Source organism: Peromyscus leucopus, chromosome 8a (assembly GCF_004664715.2).
Source record: "Peromyscus leucopus breed LL Stock chromosome 8a, UCI_PerLeu_2.1, whole genome shotgun sequence".
Taxonomy (NCBI): domain Eukaryota; kingdom Metazoa; phylum Chordata; class Mammalia; order Rodentia; family Cricetidae; genus Peromyscus; species Peromyscus leucopus.
The window spans coordinates 57917856-57938190 of record NC_051085.1 but is presented as its reverse complement, the minus strand read 5'-3'; the positions used below and the strand labels follow the sequence as shown (position 1 = coordinate 57938190).

General features: G+C 41.1%; 1 long non-coding RNA gene across 1 annotated transcript in view; it reads left to right on the top strand.

Annotated features, from left to right (window-relative positions):
* The first annotated feature begins 11 nt into the window (after positions 1-11).
* Positions 12-20335, top strand: part of LOC119086836 — a 31458-nt gene continuing 11134 nt past the window's right edge. The window contains exons 1-2 of the long non-coding RNA XR_005090202.1: positions 12-128; positions 219-275. This is a non-coding gene — a long non-coding RNA (uncharacterized LOC119086836). The remainder of the gene's footprint in view (positions 129-218; positions 276-20335) is intronic.

Sequence of the window (20335 nt, the reverse complement as noted above, 5' to 3'; positions counted from 1 at the left end):
TTCCTGCGGGCTGCCGGCCCACGCAGGCGCTCTGTGTTTACAGTGCTTGTTTGTAGGTAAGAATTCCTGTTTGACTGGTGCTGGAAAATGCTACATTTTCTGGTCTAAGAACTAAAAAGCAGGGAAAGGTGATTATTCGCTTTTTTAGGTTTTTTTTTACACGTGACTGATCTGGCGGGTTGCAACTTTTTCTCATAATATGACACGTTACTTTTCAGAACTGCCAGGACCTGATTCGGAAATAAGGCTCCACTTCCGGAAGCAACAGCGCTCAGGTCAGGGGAGGGGCAAATTTTGTCCCTTTCGGGCGGCGTCTACTTTAGTGCTGCGACTGTCTACTGTAAAAGCAGGGAGGGAAATGACCAAGTGAGACTCCAGGCCAGCAAAGCCACCGGAGGGAAGGCGACAGAGCGCCACGCGCCGCATCTCGGTCGCCTGCGCCTGTCCCGCAGAGGAGGCTGGGTTAGGAATCTCCGGCTTCAGCCTCTGCTGCCCGCCTGGCGGGACGGGGACCCCAGGACCGGTTAGGCGGAGCTGCTCTCCTTACTTCCCTACCCCCGCTTCTTTGGAAGCTCGCGTTTTGATGTTTCTGGGGGTCCAGGAGCAATTGAAAGGGTTCATGGGAGACTTCTATTGGACTTGCTGCTTCTCTCTATGCCTACTTAGAATCGTGGAGCTCTACCCAAGACAAAGATGTCTATACCGTACCTTCATCACAATAGCAGCAGCAGATTAACAACAGTGTGAAACTTTGTTAAGCTGCTGTGAACAGTCAAAGGACACCTGCAAATGTTGGAATCAGCTTTTTAAAAACAGTGAGGGCGTTTCCTCAGTTACTATTACCCGGATACTCCAAACTTATTTCTGAATCTGGGACATGCTTGCTAAGAATTGAAGCTTGGTATTAATTGATGTGTGGTTGTCACTGTTAGTTATTGTTAAGATGATTTGCTTTACAGAAGCAAATATAACATGTGACTGTATGAAATAAAAGTTTTCACAATAGAGTTCATACAAAGATAGCTTGTTGTTGAACATTCTTAGACCTTTTATTATTTATTTGTTTTATAATTTAATTTTACGAATCAGCCACGGATTCCCCTATTCTCCCTCCCCAGCCCCCACCCTCCATTCCCATCTCCTCCAGGGCAAGGACTCCCCTGGGGATTCAGCTCAGCCTGGTAGATTCAGTCCAAGCAGGTCCAGTCCCCTTCTCCCTTCACCCAGGCTGAGCAAAGTGTCCCTGCATAGGCCCCAGGCTCTAAGGCTCCAAACAGCTAGCTCATGCACTAAGGACAGGTCCAGGTCCCACTGCCTGGGGGCCTCCTAAAGAGTTCGAGCTAATCAACTGTCTCACTTATCCAGAGGGCCTGATCAGTTGGGAGCTCCTCAGCTAGTGGTTCATAGTTCATGTGTTTCCGTTAGTTTGGCTATTTGTCCCTGTGCTTTTTCCAATCATGGTCTCAACAGTTTTCGCTCATACAATCCCTCTTTCTCGCTGATTGGATCTCTGCATCCGCTTCCATCAGTCATTAGATGAGAGTTCTGCCACGACAGGGTGTTTGGCCATCCTATCACCAGAGTAGGTCAGTTCAGGCTTTCTCTCCACCATTGCCAGTAGTCTATTGTGGAGATATCTTTGTGGATTTCTAGGGACCTCTCTAGCACTTTGCTTCTTCCTATTCCCATGGGGTCTTCATTTATCATTATTTCTATAAATATTGGTGATATGTTTTTTTTTTCTTTTGGGAGCCCACCACCCACCTCCAAAATAAATTGCACATGGAAGTTTATTCTTAATTATGAATGTTTGACCTTAGCTTGTCTTGTTTCTAGCTAGCTTTTCTTAACTTTAAATTATCCCATCTACCTTTGGCCTCTGGGCTTTTTCATTTTCTTACTCTTGTAAATCTTACTCTTACTCCGTGGCTTGCTGTGTAGCTGGGTGACTGGTCCCTGATGTCCTCCTCCTTCTCTGACTACTTTTTCTACATATTCTCTTTGTCTGCCAGCCCTACCTGTCCTTTCTCCTGCCTTGGTATTGGCCGTTCAGTTCTTTATTAGACCATCAGGTGTTTTAGACAGGCAAAGTAACACAGCTTCACAGAATTAAACAAATGCAACATAAACAAAAGTAACACACCTTAAAATCATATTCTACCACAGTGGTACATTCTGTACCTCTTGTAAAAGTCACCGAAACAACTGTAGCGAGTCTTTGTCCTGCCAGCCAGCTCCCAAATGATGACACAGAGACTTATTATTAGTTATGAAAGGTTGGCCTTAGTTTAGAATTGTTTTTAACTAGCTCTTGTAACTTAAACTAACCCATTTGTATTAATCTACGTTCTGTCACATACTGCCCATTTTGCTTCCTTCAGTTTCCTGGAGTCTCTTGCACCTAGATTCATCTCCTCTTCTTCCTTTCTCTCCCCCGAAATCCTGCCTCTACCTCCTGCCTAACTATTGGCCGTTCAGCTTTTCATTACATCAATCACAGCAAATACATTTTCACACAGTGTACAAATATCTTACAACTGATTATTCAGTTTGAATATATTGAACCTGTCTTGGGATTTACTCTCATGGCTCCTGCTTTGGGTAATTTTCTACCCTTGTAATTCATATTTTATTTTTAGTTTTCTAAGTAATTTTTATACTGGTGTTCAAAGTTTCTGGACAAATTTACATTCCTACAATGGATCAATGGATATAGAAAATGTGACATATCTACACTATGGGATATTACTCATCCATAAAGATGAATGAAACCATGATATTTGCATGAAAATGGGTGGAGCTGGAGATCATCACATTAATAAGATAAGCCAGATTCAGAAAGACAAACAACCTATGCTGAATCTGGGTTTTAAAAAGATATGGAAGCAATGTAGTAGGCTACTGAACTATAGTTATGCCATCTCAGGAAAGTATTCCTAAGTATTCCTCTTACTCCATGTCTGGCTGTGTAGCTGGGTGACTGACCCCTTGCATCCTCCTCTTTCTCCTTCTTTTCACTCTCAGATTTCTCCTTCTATTTATCCTTTCTGCCTGCCAGCCTATTTCTCTCTCCTGCCTCACTTTTGGCCACTCAGTTCTTTATTAGACCATCAGGTGTTTTAGACAGGCAAAGTAACACAGCTTCACAGAGGTAAACAAATGCAACATAAACAAAAGTAGTACACCTTAAAATAATATTCTACAACATTGCAAAACAACCAACAACAGCTCTGGGATCCCATCTGGCTTGGACCTATATAGGTCCTGTATACAGTCTCTGAGTTCTTATGTGAAGCTCTTGTTTCCTTGGTGTCTTCCATCCCCACCAGCTCAAACAACGTTTCCACTTCCTTTTCCACAGAGTTCCCTGACCCCTGAGGGGAGGGATCTGATAGAACCATCCCATTTAAGACTGAGTGTTCCAAGGTCTCTCACTCTTTGCACATTGTCATGTGGGTTTCTGTATTTGTTCCCATCTGCTGAAGGAGGAAACTCCCCCCACCCCCAGACAGGGTTTCTCTGTGTAGTTTTGGTGCCTGTCCTGGATCTCGCTCTGTAGACCAGGCTGGCCTGGAACTCACAGAGATCCATATAGCTCTGCCTCCCGAGTGCTGGGAATAAAGGTGTGTGCTACCATCACCCGGCTGGGAGGAAGCTTCTTTGATGATGGCCGAACAAAATACTGATCTATGAGTATAGCAGTATGTCTGTGATACCTCAGTAAAACCCCCCACTCTATCCCCTACAGACAAAGAGAAGCTTAAACCAGGATTCGTAAGTGTAGATAAGAACTTAGACCCCTTTTCCCCAGGTGGCTGTATCTGCTACAGGGACTTTGGAAAACACAGTCAGGATATTCGACCAAAAGACTAAAAAGGGAGGCAGGTTAAAATAAATTATATGGTCTGTGCCTTTAAGAACTAGCCTCACAAAGAAAGGGGAGAGCTCCTTCCAACCTCCCTGCTGTGAGTGAGAGATTTAGAAGAGCCTCCCTGGAGGCTTGTAAACTTAGAAAACACCTTACTTTTGCATTCTGTACCTAAAGTCTCCAGTGGCGGCTTTGGGACATGATCTAGGCACAACAAGACCCTCACTCTATTGTCTCAAAAAGGGGGCCTTAGACAAAGTTATCTCAATATAGATAGACCCAGGCCAGTTTCAAGTCCCCAGAAATGATGGCGCCAGCCCCAGAACAAAAGAACAGAGTCAGGATGTCTGATGGTAACCAATTAACCACGAGATGCCCTTCTCTGGAGATAACATGACCATACCCCGGAGAGGAGTTGTAAATTCCTGACAGGGCAAACAGATAAGCTAGAATAAGATAAAGTCCAGGCCCGGGAAAAACTGGACCAATCAAGGATGGACCCGTACTAACCTCTTCCCCTTTAAGAAATTTTATGGGTTTTGCCTATAAAAACTAACTTCCCCAAGAAAGAGTAACTCTTCTCTGCCTCACTTGAGATGGCTTGAGTTCAGTTCCCTGTCATGACTTGTAACAGATAAACCTTGCTTTTGCATTCTGGTATGCTCACCCTTGGTGGTCTCTCTGGGGGTTACGATCTGGGCACAACATGTCATTGTATTGCTACATTCCTTTAGCAGAACAGAAGTATTTGGTTTTCCCCTAGGTTCATGGCCTATCTAGTTTCAGGTTCTTGGCCACCTGAGCAGTGTTGGGCATGGGTTCCATCTTATAGACTGGGCCTTAACTCCCATCAAATAGTGGTTGGTTGCTCCCACTTTTGTGCCACTATTGGAGCAGTGTATCCTGCAGGCAGGTAACCATTGTAGATCACAGGGATTGTAGCTGGGTTGATATTTACCTTTTCCTCTGGTAGCATGCATTGTACCTTCCTGTATTGTCAACATTAGTCAGTAGGGGTGAAGGATCTAGTTAGGCACCACCTCAACTTCTCCCTGTTCAGTGAGTTATGTAGGTGTTGTCTTCAGCAATAGGACATAACCATCAGTTTGTAGAGAGCAACCAATAGCCTTGGCAATATCTTGGGTGGTTTTGGGGTTTTTATGGGGTTTCTTGGGCCAAAAACTCAACTAGATAAAATCCGTTCTTGACACTGGATGTTTTACTTGGTTGTGAGAGTATCTAGTTGGGGTTTTGTCTACCCCATTATTTGCTGAGTCCATTTAGATTTCTTTCATATTTCCTCTATGTCTTGAAGTTTTTATTATACAACTCTTTCACAGCCTTGCTTAGAGTTACCTCTAGATATATGCTTTTTCAGGTTTTTTTTTTTTTTAAGTAAATTTATTTTACAACATCATTTAGTTCAACATAATAGCCACAGATTCCCCTGTTCTCCCACTCTCACCCCCCTCCCCCTCCCCCCATCCCACCCCCCATTCCCACCTCCTCCAGATCAAGGTCTCCCCCGAGGACCGGGATCGACCTGGTAGACTCAGTCCAGCCAGGACCAGTCCCCCCCTCCCAGACCGAGCCAAGTGTCCCTGCATATGTCCCAGGATTCAAACAGCCAACTCATGCAACAAGCCCAGGACCCGGCACCAACACACGGCTGCCTCCCAAACAGATCAAGCCAAATGACTGTCTCACCCGTTCAGGGGGCCTGATCCAGTTGGGGGCCCCTCAGCCTTTGGTTCATAGATCCTGTGCTTCCATTCGTTTGGATGACTGAACTGCTACTCACATCACCAGTGAGGCTACCTGGAAAACGGGACCCCAAAAAAGACATGGAGAAATGGATGAGATCTACATGAACAGCCTGGTCATGAGTGGGAACAATGAAGAGCGACGGTCGAGGGAAAGAGAGTGGGAGATCCTAGCTGGATCAAGAAAAGAGAGGGAGAACAACGAATAGGAGACCATGGTAAATGAAGACCACATGAGAAGGGGAGGAAGCAGAGAGCTAGGGAGGCCCATGGAGATCCACAAAGATACTGCCACAAAAGACTGCTGGCAATGGACGAGAGACGGCAGGAACTGACCTACTCCGGTGATGGGATGGCCAGACACCCTGTTAGTTGTGCCATAAACCCCATCCAAGGAAGGTCTGAGGAATCTGGATGCAGACATCCACGGCTGGGCCCCTGGTGGAGCACTGGGAGTCTAATTAGTGAGAAAGAAGAGGGTTTATATGAGCGAGAATTGTTGAAGCCAGGGTTGGATAAAGCACAGGGACAAATAGCTTTTTCAGGTTTTAAAGGTATTGTTTCCCTTATTTCTTTCTCAGTCCATTTGTCATTTGTATATAGGAAGACTACTGATTTTTGTGTATTAATTTTGTATCATGCTATTTTTCTGGAAGTGTTTATAAGCTATAGAAGCTTCCTGGTGTTTGGGGATCATTTATATATAAAATCATGTGTGGTGATATTATGTTCCCCAAAATTTTGTGCACCCTAGTAAACTTATCTGGGGTCAGAGGACAGAACAGCCACTAGATATAGAGGCCAGAAAATGGTGGCACACATGCCTTTAATCCTATCACTTGGGAGGTAGAGATCCATCCTGATTTCTGTGAGTTTAAAGTCACACTGGAAATAGCCAGGCATGGTGACTCACGCCTTTAATCCCAGGAAGTAAGCCTTTAATCTCAGGAAGTGATGGCAGAAAGCAGAAAGGTATATAAGGCATGAGGACCAGGAACTAGAGCTGGTTAAGCTTTTAGGCTTTCGAGAAGCAGTTCAGCTAAGATCCATTTGGATAAGGACTCAGAGGCTTCCAGTCTGAGGAAACAGGATCAGCTGAGGAATTGGCGAGGTGAGGTGGCTGTGGCTTGTTCTGCTTCTCTGATCTTTCAGCATTCACCCCAATAACTGGCCTCAGGTTTGTTTTTATTAATAAGACCTGTTAAGATTCGTGCTACAATCATGTCATCTGCAAATAAAGATACTTTGACTTCTTCCTTTCTTATTTGTATCTCCCTGATCTCCTTCAATTGTCTTATTGCTCTAGCTAAGTCTTCAAGTACTATATTGAATAAATATGGAGAGAGTGGACAACCTTGTCTTGTTCCTGGTTTTAATAGAAATGCTTTGAGTTCCTCTCCATTTAGGTTGATGTTGGCTACTATTTTTTTTTTGTTGTTGTTAATTGACTTTATTATGTTGAGGTATATTCCTTTCATCCCTAGTGTCTCCAGGACTTTTATCATGAAGGGGTATTGGATTTTGACTAAGGCCTTTTCTGCAGTTATGAGACGCTGATGTGGTTTTTGGTTTTTGTTTGTTTGTTTATTTATTTACTTATTTATTTTGTCTTTCCAAGACAGGATTTTTCTGTGTATCCTTGGCTGTCCCAGAATTGGCTTTGTAGACCAAACTGGCCTCTAACTCACAAAGATCCATCTGCTTCTGCCTCTTAAGTTCTGGGATTAAAGGTATGCACCATCACCTAGCTACCTGTACCACCATCAGCCTGGCTGATCATGTGGTTTTGGTTCAGTCAGTTTATATGGTGGATTACATTATCAATTTACATATGTTGAACCATTCCTACATTTCTGGGATGAAACCTACTTGGTCATGATGGGTGATCTTTTTGATGTGTTCTTAGATTTGGTTTGCAAATATTTTATTGAGAATTTTGCATATATGCTTGTAAAGAAATTTTCTCTGTAATTCTTTTTCTTTCTTGGGTCTTTGTGTGGTTTAGGTATCAGGGTAATTGTGGCCTCATAAAAGTAATTAGATAATGCTTCTTCTGTTTCTATTTTGAAGAATAATTTGAGGAATATTGGTATTAATTCTTCTTTGAAAGTCTGATAGAATTCTGTGCTGAATCTATCTGGTCTTTGGCTTCTTTTAGTTGGGAGACTTTTAGTTATTTCTCCTATCTTACTAAGGGTTTTGGCTGTTTAAATTGATTATCTGATCTTGGTTTAAGTTCAGTAGGTAGTATATATTAAGAGGTTTATTCATTTTATTTTAATTTTTCCAATTTGTTAGAGTACAGATTTTTAAAGTATGTGCTTATGATTCTTTGTATTTCCTTACTGTATGCCTCTATGTCCTCCTTTTCATCTTTACTTTTGTTAATTTGAATCTCCTCTCTCATTTTTTTTAGTTAATTTGGCTAAGGGTTTGTCAGTCTAATACGTTTTTCTCTGGGAACCAATTTTTCCTTTCATTGATTCTTTGTTGTTTCTATTTTATTGATTTCAGCCCTGAGCTTATACTCTTTCCATCCATTCCTTTTGGGTGTTATTTCTTGTTTGTTCTAGAGCTTTCAGGTAAGCCATTACATTGATAAAATGAGCTCTTTCCAGTTATTATTTTTTTTAAGATTTATTTATTTATTATGTATACAATGTTCTGCCTGCATGTATGTCTATAGGCCAGAAGAGGGCACCAGATCTCATTACAGATGGTTGTGAGCCACCATGTGGTTGCTGGGGATTGAACTCAGGACCTCTGGAAGAGCAGTCACTGCTCTTAACCTCTGATCCATCTCTCCAGCCCCTCTTTCCAGTTATTTTATGCAGGTACTAGTGCTATGAACTTGCCTTTTAGGATCACCTTCATTGTGTTTTATATGGTGATTCCATCCCACTTTCATGCATTGAACAGTTTTCTTGGTTTTATTCCATTGTTTGTGTTTTCACAGACTTCATTTATGTGTTGATTATTATCCCCTTTGAGATCCTTGAGCATATTAATAATAGCCTTTTTGCTCTCTTTGTCTTGTCCTTCAGCTATTTTGTATTTCTCAGGACTTAATGTAGTTGTGTTGCTGGGTTCCTATGGAGACATACTATCTTGAGTATTAATGATTGTGTTTTTGTGTTGGTGTCTAGGCATTTGGCTTTGGGATGGTTGTGATTTTAGGTGTATATATCTGGTCTTATCTTTGTTTGGAGGTTGTTCCATTCCTTGGTTTTTGTTGCTCTTTCTGGGTCTTTGGAACATGCGATGGCTGTGGGTTGCCTCATAGGGAGTGCTCCTAGTCCATGGCAGGTTTGGCCACTGGGAGTCCTGGGTAGAAAGTGTTTCTAAGTATTGGGGGATGACAGGAAGGAATGGGGATGGGATAGAAGAGGGGGCAGGAGAGAGTCCCCAAGAAGGACGAAAGCTGGGTTTGTGTGGAGGTTCAGTAGGTTCCTCTGGGAGTGGTGTTGAAGAGGTTGGATAGGTCTCTGCATGTGGTTTGCTACAGGGCTAGGGATGAAACTGGGGAATTTGCAATGGAAGACAGTAACGAGTAAAGTCTGCCTACCTGATTCCCATGCCAGTGTGCTCTGTGGGTTCCTAGGTAGAGAGAGCCTCTGGGTTTTGGCAGCTGACACAAAGAGATGGGGTTGGGGAAAAAGGCTGGGTCTGCTGTGAGGTTTTATAGTTTTGGTTTTAAATGAGTGTGAGTCTAATCAGGAGTCACTTGTTAAGCCAAGTATTTTATTAGGTTATTGCATGTAAAGTTATCCATGTTTAGAGAACAATTATATCTTTAAGTACATAAGTCACAAATGTAAGATTATTTGGTTTTAACTCTTAGAGGCTTGAAGATGATACTGTGAAAAGGAATTCTAGCCTCTGAGGCATGATCTTTATCTCATTGGGCTGGTATCTCAGTGCAAACACTGGATGGAACCACTGATTGTGTGGTACTGATACCTGAAGGTCATAATGAGGGTGAATAGGGCATATAAACTGCAGTTAGGATAGTTTCAAAGATGCAGTTAAAGCATATAAAGAAAACCCTACTCCTTTTCTTTTCTTTTTTAAAAATATTTTTATTTTTATAATTAATTTAGTTTTACATATCAGCCACAGATTCCCCTGTCCTTCCTCCTCCCACCCCCAGCCTTCTCCCACCCCAACCCACCCCCCATTCCCACCTCCTCCAAGGCAAGTTCTCCCCTGGGGAGTCAGCCCAGCCTGGTAGATTCAGTTGAGGCAGGTCCAGTCCCCTCCTCCCTGCACCAAGGCTGAGCAAAGTGTCTCAGTATAGGCCCTAGGTTCCAAAAAGCCAGCTCATGCACCAAGGACAGGTCCTGGTTCCACTGCCTGGTGGCCTCCTAAACAGTTCAAGCTAATCACCTGTCTCACTTATCCAGAGGGCCTGGTCCAGTTCCATGGGGGCTCCTCAGCTATTGGTTCACAGTTCACGTGTTTCCACTGGTTTGGCTATTTGTCCCTGTGCTTTTTCCAATCATGGTCTCAATATCTCTCGCTCATACAGTCCCTCCTCTCTCTCACTGATTGGGCTCCTGGAGTTCCACCTGGGGTTTGGCTGTGGATCTCTGCCTCTGCTTCCATCAGTTACTGGATGAGAGTTCTATCATGACAGGGTGTTTCACCAAAGTAAGTCAGCTCAAGCACTCTCTCAACCATTGCCAGTAGTCTATAGTAGAGGTATCTTTGTGGATTTCTGGGGACCAAATGCTTATGCAAACCAAGTTTCCCAACCCAACAGAGCATCCCATATTTTTCTTAGTGGTGAAAGATTGATGGCTTTGGTGTTAAGAATAGCAACAAAATAAAGATGCCAGTTCTAAACACTTCTCTTCAGCTTTGTACTGAGGATTAAACAGGGGCAATTAGACAAGAAAAGGCAACATAAGGCATCCAGACCAGGAAGAAGGAAGTCAAATCATCTCTATTCACAGATGACATAATTTGTATGCAGAAATTCCGAGGCTACATACGAATGAAAAAATAGATCATAACTAATGAGTTCAGCATGGTATAGGATATTTGCTTAATGCAAGCTCTCTTTGATGAAGGAGACCAAGGAGACACTAAATGATACTGGAACACAAAGAGAGCATTGCTGAAAACCTGGTGAAATTTGAACTTTGGTTCATTATTCTGTCATTTAAAAAATTCCCATAATGTATTTATTTGAACTATGTAGTCAACAGTAACCTGATGTTAGGTAGCTAGAAAGGCTGACTGAACCCCCACTGGTTGCCTTTTGTTCTCCTTTTACTTCCTTCTCACTGCCCTTCCTGTTTCTGTGCTGTCTCTTTAAATTCTCATTTTGATAAATAGACCACAATTTAAAATTGGGAGATTAAAGGAAGTGGCACCTTCTGTGTAACACTTCCTCAAGTCTAAAATAATTTCAAAGCACAAAAGTGTAAAACATCTATAATCTGTGGTGGTATTGTGTTCCCCAAAATATTGTGTACCTTAATAAACTTATCTGGGGTCAGAGAACAGAAAAGCCACTAGTTAGGCAGTGATAGCACACGCCTTTAATCCTAGCATTCCAGAGGCAGAAATCTCTCTGGATCTCTGTGAGTTCAAGGCCACATTGGAAACAGCTAAGCATGGTGACACACGCCTTTAATCCCAGGGAGTGATGGTAGAAGGCAGAAAGATATATAAGGCTTGAGGACTGTTATGCCCAGATTGTGACCCCCCAAAGAGACCACCGAAGACCTTGGATGTCCAGAATGCAACAGCAAGGTTTATTCTGCAGATACAAGTCTAGACAGGGACTCATTCCTACTCCCAATACAGTGAGGCAGGGAGGAGCCCCTCTTTCTCGGGGAAGTTAGTTTTTATAGGCAAAACCCATAAAATTTCTTAGAGGGGAGGGGATTAGTACGGGTCCATCCTTGATTGGTCAAGTTTTTCCCGGGCTTGGACTTTATCTTATTTTATCTTATCTGTTTGCCCTGTCAGGAGTTTTACAACTCATCTCCGGGTCTGGTCTTGTTATCTCTGGAGAGGGGCATCTTGTGGTTAATTGGTTACCATCAGACATCCTGACTCTGTTCTTTTGTTCCTGGGGCTGGCACCATCATTTCTGGGGACTTGAAACTGGCCTGGCCTAGATCACAGTCCCCAAAGCCGCCACTGGAGACTTTAGGTACAGAATGCAAAAGTAAGGTGTTTTCTAAGTTCACAAGTCTCCAGGGAGGCTCTTCCAAATCTCTCACTCACAGCAGGGAGGCTGGAAGGAGCTCTCCCCTTTCTTTGTGAGGCTAGTTCTTAAAGGCACAGACCATATAATTTATTTTAACCTGCCTCCCTTTTTAGTCTTTTGGTCGAATATCCTGACTGTTTTCCAAAGTCCCTGTAGCAGATACAGCCACCTGGGGAAAAGGGGTCTAAGTTCTTATCTACACTTACGAATCCTGGTTTAAGCTTCTCTTTGTCTGTAGGGGATAGAGTGGGGGGGTTTACTGAGGTATCACAAGGACCAGAAGCTAGAAGCTTTTGACTGGTTAAGCATGTGGCTGGTTAAGCAGTTGACTGGTTAAGCATTTGGCTGGTTAAGCATTCGGCTAGTTAAGCTTTCAGGCTTTGAAGCAGCACAGTTCAGCGGGGATTCATTCTGGATGAGGCTTCCAGTCTGAGGAAATAGGACCAGCTGAGGAACTGGTGAGGTGAGATAGCTGTGGCTTGTTCTGTCTCTCTGACCTTCCTGTATTCACCCCAATAACTGGCCTTGGGTTTGATTTTATTAATAAGAACTTTTAAGATTCCTGCTACAATAATCTACATGTTTTCTTATTTATTCTGTGTTTTCAGTGAATTTTGATCTTTCCCTCCTCATAGAGAATCCATTTAGCGATGATGCTGTGTGACCTGAATTCTGTGGTTTTGTGTGTCAACTTGACACAAGCTAGAGTCATCAGAGAGGAAGGAGCCTAAGTTGAGGAAATGCCTCCATGAGACCCAGCTGTAAGGCATTGTTTTTTTGTTTTTTTGTTTTTTTTTCAATTAGTGATCAATGAGGGAAGGCCCATTGTGGGTGATGGCGTCCCTGGGCTGGTGGTCCTGGGTTATATGAGAAAGCAGGCTGAGCAATCCAGGGGATGCAAGCTAGTAAGCAGCTACCCTACATGCCCTCTGCATCAGCACCTGCCTTCAGGTTCCAGCCCTGCTTGAGTTCTTGTTCTGACTCCCTCCAATGATGAACTATGATCCAGAAGTATAAGCCAAATAAACCCTTTCCTCCCCAGCTTGCTTTTTGATCATGGTGTTTTGTTGCAACAATGGAAACCCTAACTAAGACAAGTTGATAAATTGTAGTGGGTTATTACTGTGACAGACCTGACCATGTTTTTGGGAATCTTGTGGAAGGACTTTGGAACTCAGGCTAGAAGAACCATTCAGTGTTAAGAGCTCTGTGGGATGTTCTGTGGGAGCTTGGGAGGTAAGAACATTGAGAGCTGTGCAGAGGATGAAACTGTGAAGTTTCAGAGGGAAGTTTAAAGACTCTATCAAGGCCATTTGTTATTTTGAATTAAGATTCTGTGGTTCTGGTTAGCTGGGGCTGAAGAATCAGCTGTGATTAACAAGATACCAGAGCTACTAAAGCAATCTGGTGGTTCTGGTTAGCTGGGGCTGAATAATATGCTGTAACTAACAAGATGCCAGAACTACTAAAGTGAAACCTTTATGTTACTGGGACAATTGATGATGGTTAGCTGGAACTAAGAAACTAGCAGTGATTAAGAAGAGGCCAGCATTGTTGAGGTGAAATCTTCAGGGAAGTGTTTGAGAGCATGGAGAAACTGTATTTTAGAGGCAGCCATGGTTTTACCTCGTGTTGGTAGCTGGAATTGGTAATGTGTGTCACCCAGGTGGTACCGGTTTTGAAGGTATGAAGGGGTCATGGAGAGCAGCTGAGTCTTGGCATTGTGAAAGGCCAGGAGAGGCCATGGGTGAAGGTGCAGCCTCAGTGGCAGTTGAAGGCCCAGGACTGAAGGGGTCATGCAAATAAGTTGAGGCTTGGCACCATGTAAAGAGCTTATGAGAGGCTATTGATGAACGTTCAGCCCAGTTGCAGCAAGGGACCCCATGTTTTGGAGATGCCAGCACCCTGGGAAGACCACCAAGAACAGCAGCAGCAGTGAAGTGGATTGAGCCAGAGCCTAGAAGATAAGCTGTGTGTATGTGCAGAGGGCAGAGCTGAAGAAGTGACCTAAGCCCTTTGGAGGAATTTCTAAGATTGTTAGTGAATCCCAGATAATTGGACATTGAGTTATTTATACTGTTTGAGTTTGGTTTTGCTTGGTTCAGATTGTGATGGTGCACTAGTTCTTCACTCTTGAATAAAGTATTTAATTTTTTAAAGGAGCCCACAGATGAAAGTATTGAACTTTAAAAAGGGGTTTTGGAGTTTTAGATATATTGAATATTTTAAAGAAACTGAAATTTTGATGTGCTTGAATTTGTAAAGACTATGGGACTTTTAAAATTATTTATGATTTTAATGTGATATCTTGAGAATGAATAAGAAAAGAAGGGTTGTGCCTTAATAGTGTTACATTTGTGTGTCAAGTTGACAAGGGTCAGGTATACTGGCTGGTTGTGTGTGTCAACTTGACACAAGCTAAATTCATTAGAGAGGATTGAGCCTCAGCTGAGGAAATGCCTTCATGAGGTCCAGCTGTAAGGCATTTTCTCATTTAGTGATCAATGGGTGTGAGCCCAGCCCATGGTGGGTGATGGCATCCCTGGGCTGGTGGTCCTGGGTTCTATAAAAAAGCAGGCTAAGCAAGCCAGGGATGAAAGCCAGTAAGTGTTGTAGATGAACAGTCTTATTAAATAAGAAATACAGAGCCAATTGCAGAGTTAAAAGCCTAAGAGGTCAGAGCAGTAGCTGAGAGCTGAGCTTACTCTTTGCTGTCGCTGCTGTCCTTCCTCTCAGCAAGAGCCCTACTTCCTGTGTGTCTGTCCTTTTTATTGACTTTCTGTTCTGCCTTCTCATTGGTTGTAAACCTAACCACATGACCTCCTTGTCATTGCCTGTATGTACTTACCTCCAGGTCTTCTAAGGTTGGTATTGAGATTAAAGGTGTGTGTCTTCATGATGGCTGTATGGAGTTGATCTGCCTAGCTCTGCCTCCCAAGTGCTGAGATTAAAGGTGGGTGCCACCACTGCCCAGCTTCTGCTATGGCTTGCTATTAGCTCTGACCCCCAGGCAACTTTATTTATTAACATACAAATAAAATCACATTTCAGTACAAATAAAGTATCACCATAAAGTGTAGCTGAAGTTTTCCTGTGTCCTGGCTGGCCCGAGGTCAGGACAAATCTCTCTCATCTGCCAGTCCTATAGCCGCTCAGACCCAAGTAAACACACAGAAGCTTATATTATTTACGAACTATATGGCCATTAGCTCAAGCTTACTACTGATGACTTCTTTCACTTAAATTAACTCATAATTCTTAGTTATGTTTAGCTGTTGCTGGAGAGTTTTCTCTTCAGGTCCTGCCAAACCCCGGCAGTCCCTTAGCCCACTCATAAAATAAACATACAGACGCTTATATTATTTAAACTGCTTGGCCATTAGCTCAGGCCTATCATTGTCTAGCTCTTACTGTTATATTTAACCCATTTTTTTTATTAATCTATACTTTGCCACATGGCTCGTGGCTTACTGGTACCTTACATCTTCCTTGTCCTGGTGGCGGCTCCAGGCAGTCTCCCCCTCTGCCTTCCTGTCTCACCTCCTAAACAAGAAACCCCTACTGGTTTCTTGTGGTTTAGGTATGACCATTTCCTTATTCTTTATGACCATTTCCTTATTCTTTATTCATCTGTATTTTCCTACTTCCTTTGAGTATCAGTTTTATCATCTTACTCCACATAGCTGTTAAACTGTTAATGCTAGGAAGACACTAGGACTTATTTACATTCCTGATCCAGAACTTTTTTTGTTTGCATCTCTGTGGCATCCTCTCACTTCTACCTCTCTGGCCAGAAATCCTTACAGATTGCCTTTATGTCTGACTTCAACAGCTACCAGTGTCTCTACAGTTTTCTGTCCAGCCCTCTGCTTTTGTTGTAAATTCTTAGAGGTCTTGCCCTACCATTAGTTTGGATCTCAGATGACTGCTCAGGTTTCTGCCATCTCTTCCTCATGTCATCTAATTAATCCTCTTTTACTTCTTCATAGGCTCACTGTATCTGGCTCATATTGATCAACTTCCTTCAAGGGTAAATACTGAAAAAAAAATTATTAAATATCAGCTGGTATAAGAATATGTCCTCTGTCATTTGGTTTTAGATACCCAAGAAGAAACAACTAACCCAAAATGACAGAAACTTAGAGTTTAAAAAAATGACACAGTGTTGACATTTGTTAAAGCTGGATGGTAGATATATCACTTTATTTTGAAGATACATAGGAATTATCATGATAAAAAGTGAAAAAGAAACACACAGAACATACTTTTAGCCAAATAGGAAGGGTAGGTAGTAGCTAAAAGTAGCACACCCTGTCTTCTTGTCATATATAGGCCAGTACGTATTTTATATATTGTTCTTTGCTTAGAACTTCTTTATAAAGATTATGCTTTGTTTCTTTTGACCTTGAAATTCTTGTCATATTGATTGTCCTAGGCAAGGGGTTGGGTTTTAAACAAAGACATTATGTAAGCAAAGCCTTGTGGTTTGAGTGTGAAATGCATCCCCATAGACTCACATGCTTTGAACATTTGGCCCCCAGCTGGTGGAGTTAGTTGGAAGGGTATAAGACCTATATGAGAGGGAGGCTTGCTGGAGTTAGTGGATCACTGGAGATGGAGCTTGATGCTTTATAGCCCACCCTCACTTCCTGTTCCCTTTTCTGACTGTGAATGCAGTGTTACCAACCAGTCTCCTGCTTCTGGCCCGATGCCTTCCCTGTATGCTTTCATGTCTTCCCCACCATGATGAACTGTAACCTTGAACTATGGGCCCAAATAAACCCCTTCTCCTTTGAATTGTATTTGTCAAGGTATTTTATTATGGTAACAGAAAAGTAAGCCATAGAATCTTTAAAAATTGGTGCTGTTAATGTCTGGGGCTGGATAATTATTGGTGCCATTGGCCTTTTTAGAGGGCTGCCCTGTTCACTGTAGCATGTTCAGCAATAGTTCTGTTCTCTGTCAACAAGAGACTAGGTACTTGTGTGGCACTGCCACTCCCCCCTCTCCACCCCATTATGGTAACCCAATGTCTCTAGACATTGATAAATGTCTCCTGGGTAAGAGGGCAAAGTTACATATGGTTCTGAAGTGTACTGAATTGTCACTATGAGATCTTTTATCTGAACTTTATCTGTGCATGCTAATAGAGTTGATAAAAAGCAGTCAAGCTACCAAGTGAGCTCCAGGAAAGGCGCAAAGCTGCACAGAGAAACCCTGTCTCGAAAAACCAAAAAAAAAAAAAAAAAAAAAAAAAGCAGTCAAGATATCATAACTCTTCCATGCTAATATAAAAGACTGGCTGTAGGTATTATAAATAACTAATTTGAGCAGATGATATTGTTTTCAGCATTTTTTTTTACAATAACATTAATTGGTTTAATACCTGGACCCCTCATTTTTAAGCTTTATGTGGTGTTTTTCTTCTTTTTGCATAAAATGTTCATAAGTTTTATTACTGACCCATTTTTTAATCTGAGGTACTTTTTTAATAAAAAATCTTTTGCAACTTATTATTTTCATAATTTATAGACTATGACATCTTCCTTTCCCTGTATATTGATACAACTGCATAGTGCTAGTATTTTATTTTTAGGGCAATGTGAATTTCAGTGTTTTTGGAAATGTAGCTTTTGCTTAGATTGGGGAGTATGGAAATTTATTTGATAAATTTTGTGGTTCTGGGCACAGTGTAAATGAGACATTTTCAGGTGCTGCAGTATATAAATAAGTGAATGTTTTTCTTGGCTCAGTTTTGTACCATAACTAGCCAGCAACTCTTGCATTAACTTCTTCAACTGAAAGTGCACTCATACATACTTCTGATTTAATAAAAACCTTAAAATAGGTTTTTGTACTAATATATTTATAACATGCAGGTGTTTGACATAGAAACATAAATTACACATGAATAAAATTGGTTCAGGGAAATACTAAAATGTACTAGGGAGGATATTAAAATATATATTTGGATGTTTATTTTATAATCTAACATGAACATTTTTCAGAACTAGTAGAGAGTTCAGTGCTCTCTTACATGATTCATTTTTTTCCTCTTGAACATTTCTGGTCTTAAATCATTTTTATTGTTTCTCTATTTTTCTTGAAATTTTTAAAATTATTATTTTATTAGTCTAGTTGTATAATTTCTTCTTTTGGGAACACATACCAAGATCTAAGTACTAAAAACAATCCTTATGATTTTCCCAATCATTTTATATGTCATCTCTTTCTATTATAGTTTTCTTTAGAAACTGTACAGTATATGTGCCTTGCTTCATAAGAACCACAAGTATGCTAGTCTGCCTATTTAGAGTCATATTCATATTTTATGTCATGGTAAAAATACTGATGGCATATTAAACTGACGTTAGAAAAATAACATTGTTATATGGATTCTCTTAAGACATTGAAGCTGGTGAAGGGTGGTCTCTGAAATTCAAGCCTGCTAATTTAATTTGCTTTAAAAATACTTATTGAATACTCATGTAGTGATAATTGTAAATTTTTATTTATTTATTTTTATTTAGATAGGTTTTCATTATGTTGCTCAGACTGGACTTAAATTCCTGAGCTCAGGCCATCCTCTGTTATCAGCCTCCCGAGACACTGGCACTACCCTTTCTCAGCTTCAGCTTTCTTTTGATTATTGTTTCTCATGAATTACCCAATTTTTAAAGTAAGAAAAATTTGATATGAATGGGAATAGGATAAATGATTATGAAGAATTAACCAAAATAATTAGGTAACTAATTAACAAATTGACAGTCTTGATTACACGTTTGTTTACAGGATGATATCCACATGGCCAAGTTTTTTCCTCTTTAATGTGTCCCTAAATGATCTCTTCTCAGGAGATCTCTGCTGAATTTGCAAGGATGCTTGCACCTACCCACCCACACTGGTCTCCCAGTCTTCCCTGGTGCATCCTTTCTTTTTGGTAGTTGTGATTTGATGACATACACACATTACACTTGTATTTGTCATTGGTTGCCTTCCCCCTCCAACTATGAACTCTTTAAAGAAATTTTGCCTAATGTCCTTGTCATGTGGATTGATGCAGAGGACTCCAGTGTATTACTAGGATCCTTGTTCCCTGAAATGCTAGCAATTAATTCTTTACCAACAACTATTTATGCTACTGTTCTCTGGTTCTTAGCAGTTCAAAATTAATACCCTCGAAGATCTTTGAAGTATGAAAGGGTGAGCCAAAAAGACTGCTGGTATGGATTTTATACTTTAGTTATTAAAGTTATTGTTTATTCAAATTATAGTGACTATTGTTTTGACCACATGCTATGCCATGGGCTTTATCTGTACTTTCTGACTTAGCTCACTTGTTCTTATTGCCGTAGGCTCTTGAGTTAGTACATTTGCAATACCAAAGAACCTGAGGTTGGTAATTCGTGAGAAAAAAGTTTATTATCTCACAGTCCAGAGGTTCCAGAGCATGGGTTAGCATCCATTTAGTTTTTGTCAAGGGGCCTCATTATGTATCACAACAGAATGGAAAAATGGAAGGGGAAGGGTTTTCATTCAATAGGAACATCTAGAAAGGAAAATCATCAACTAGATTCAAGTCCTTGTATTTTTAAAGCTGTCTCTACTTGACAAGACTTTCTCTAGTTTCTACTATTTAACCAGAAATTCCATTTTATGATATTTAGCAGATTTATAGTATACATACTAGCATCCAATATGCTTTTTTTATTCTACTCATTTATTAAAATACTGTATACCTAAGCATGTGCAGGTATACAGCTTCTACCCTTATAGAGATTGTAGTTTACTGAAGAAGACAAAAAAATCATCAAAGTTTTTGAATGTGCTTCCAACCACCTGCCTTTCACTTGGCACTCACATCTTGCATTGTCATTGAAAACAAAGTGTTCTGGTAACATTTAAGCTTCATTCCACTTTCCACAATATATGGCAAAATTTGCTTCATTAAGAGTTTATGACATTAGAATTAATAGTCCAGAGAATTTGTTCTTCTCACTTTCTTTGAGTTCTCTTTAAATATCCATCTATCTATTTATTTGTCTGTCTATCTATCTATCTATCTATCTATCTAGTTATTTATTTAATGTGTATGGGTGCTTGTGCTCCACATGCAAGCTAGGTGCCTGTGGAGGTCAGAAGAGGATATTGGATCCTCTGGACTTACTGATGGTTGTGAGCCACCATGTAGGTGCTGGGAATTGTACTAGAGTACTCTGGAATAGCAACCAGGGTTCTAAACCACTGAGCCATGTCTCCAGCCCACTTCTTGAGTTTTCATGTATTCTTGAGTTTAAGCAGTCTAGGAGACCCACAAAATAGTTTTTATTTTAATGATTTAAAAAAATTTTTTTATGATGTAGATAAAGTTTGTTTACCACGTAGGATTGGACATCCTATGATGGCATTCATCCCTGGAGAAACAGATTCTTTCTCAGCAGCCACTGACCATTGGTAGCTCTTTATCTAGAGGTGGAAACA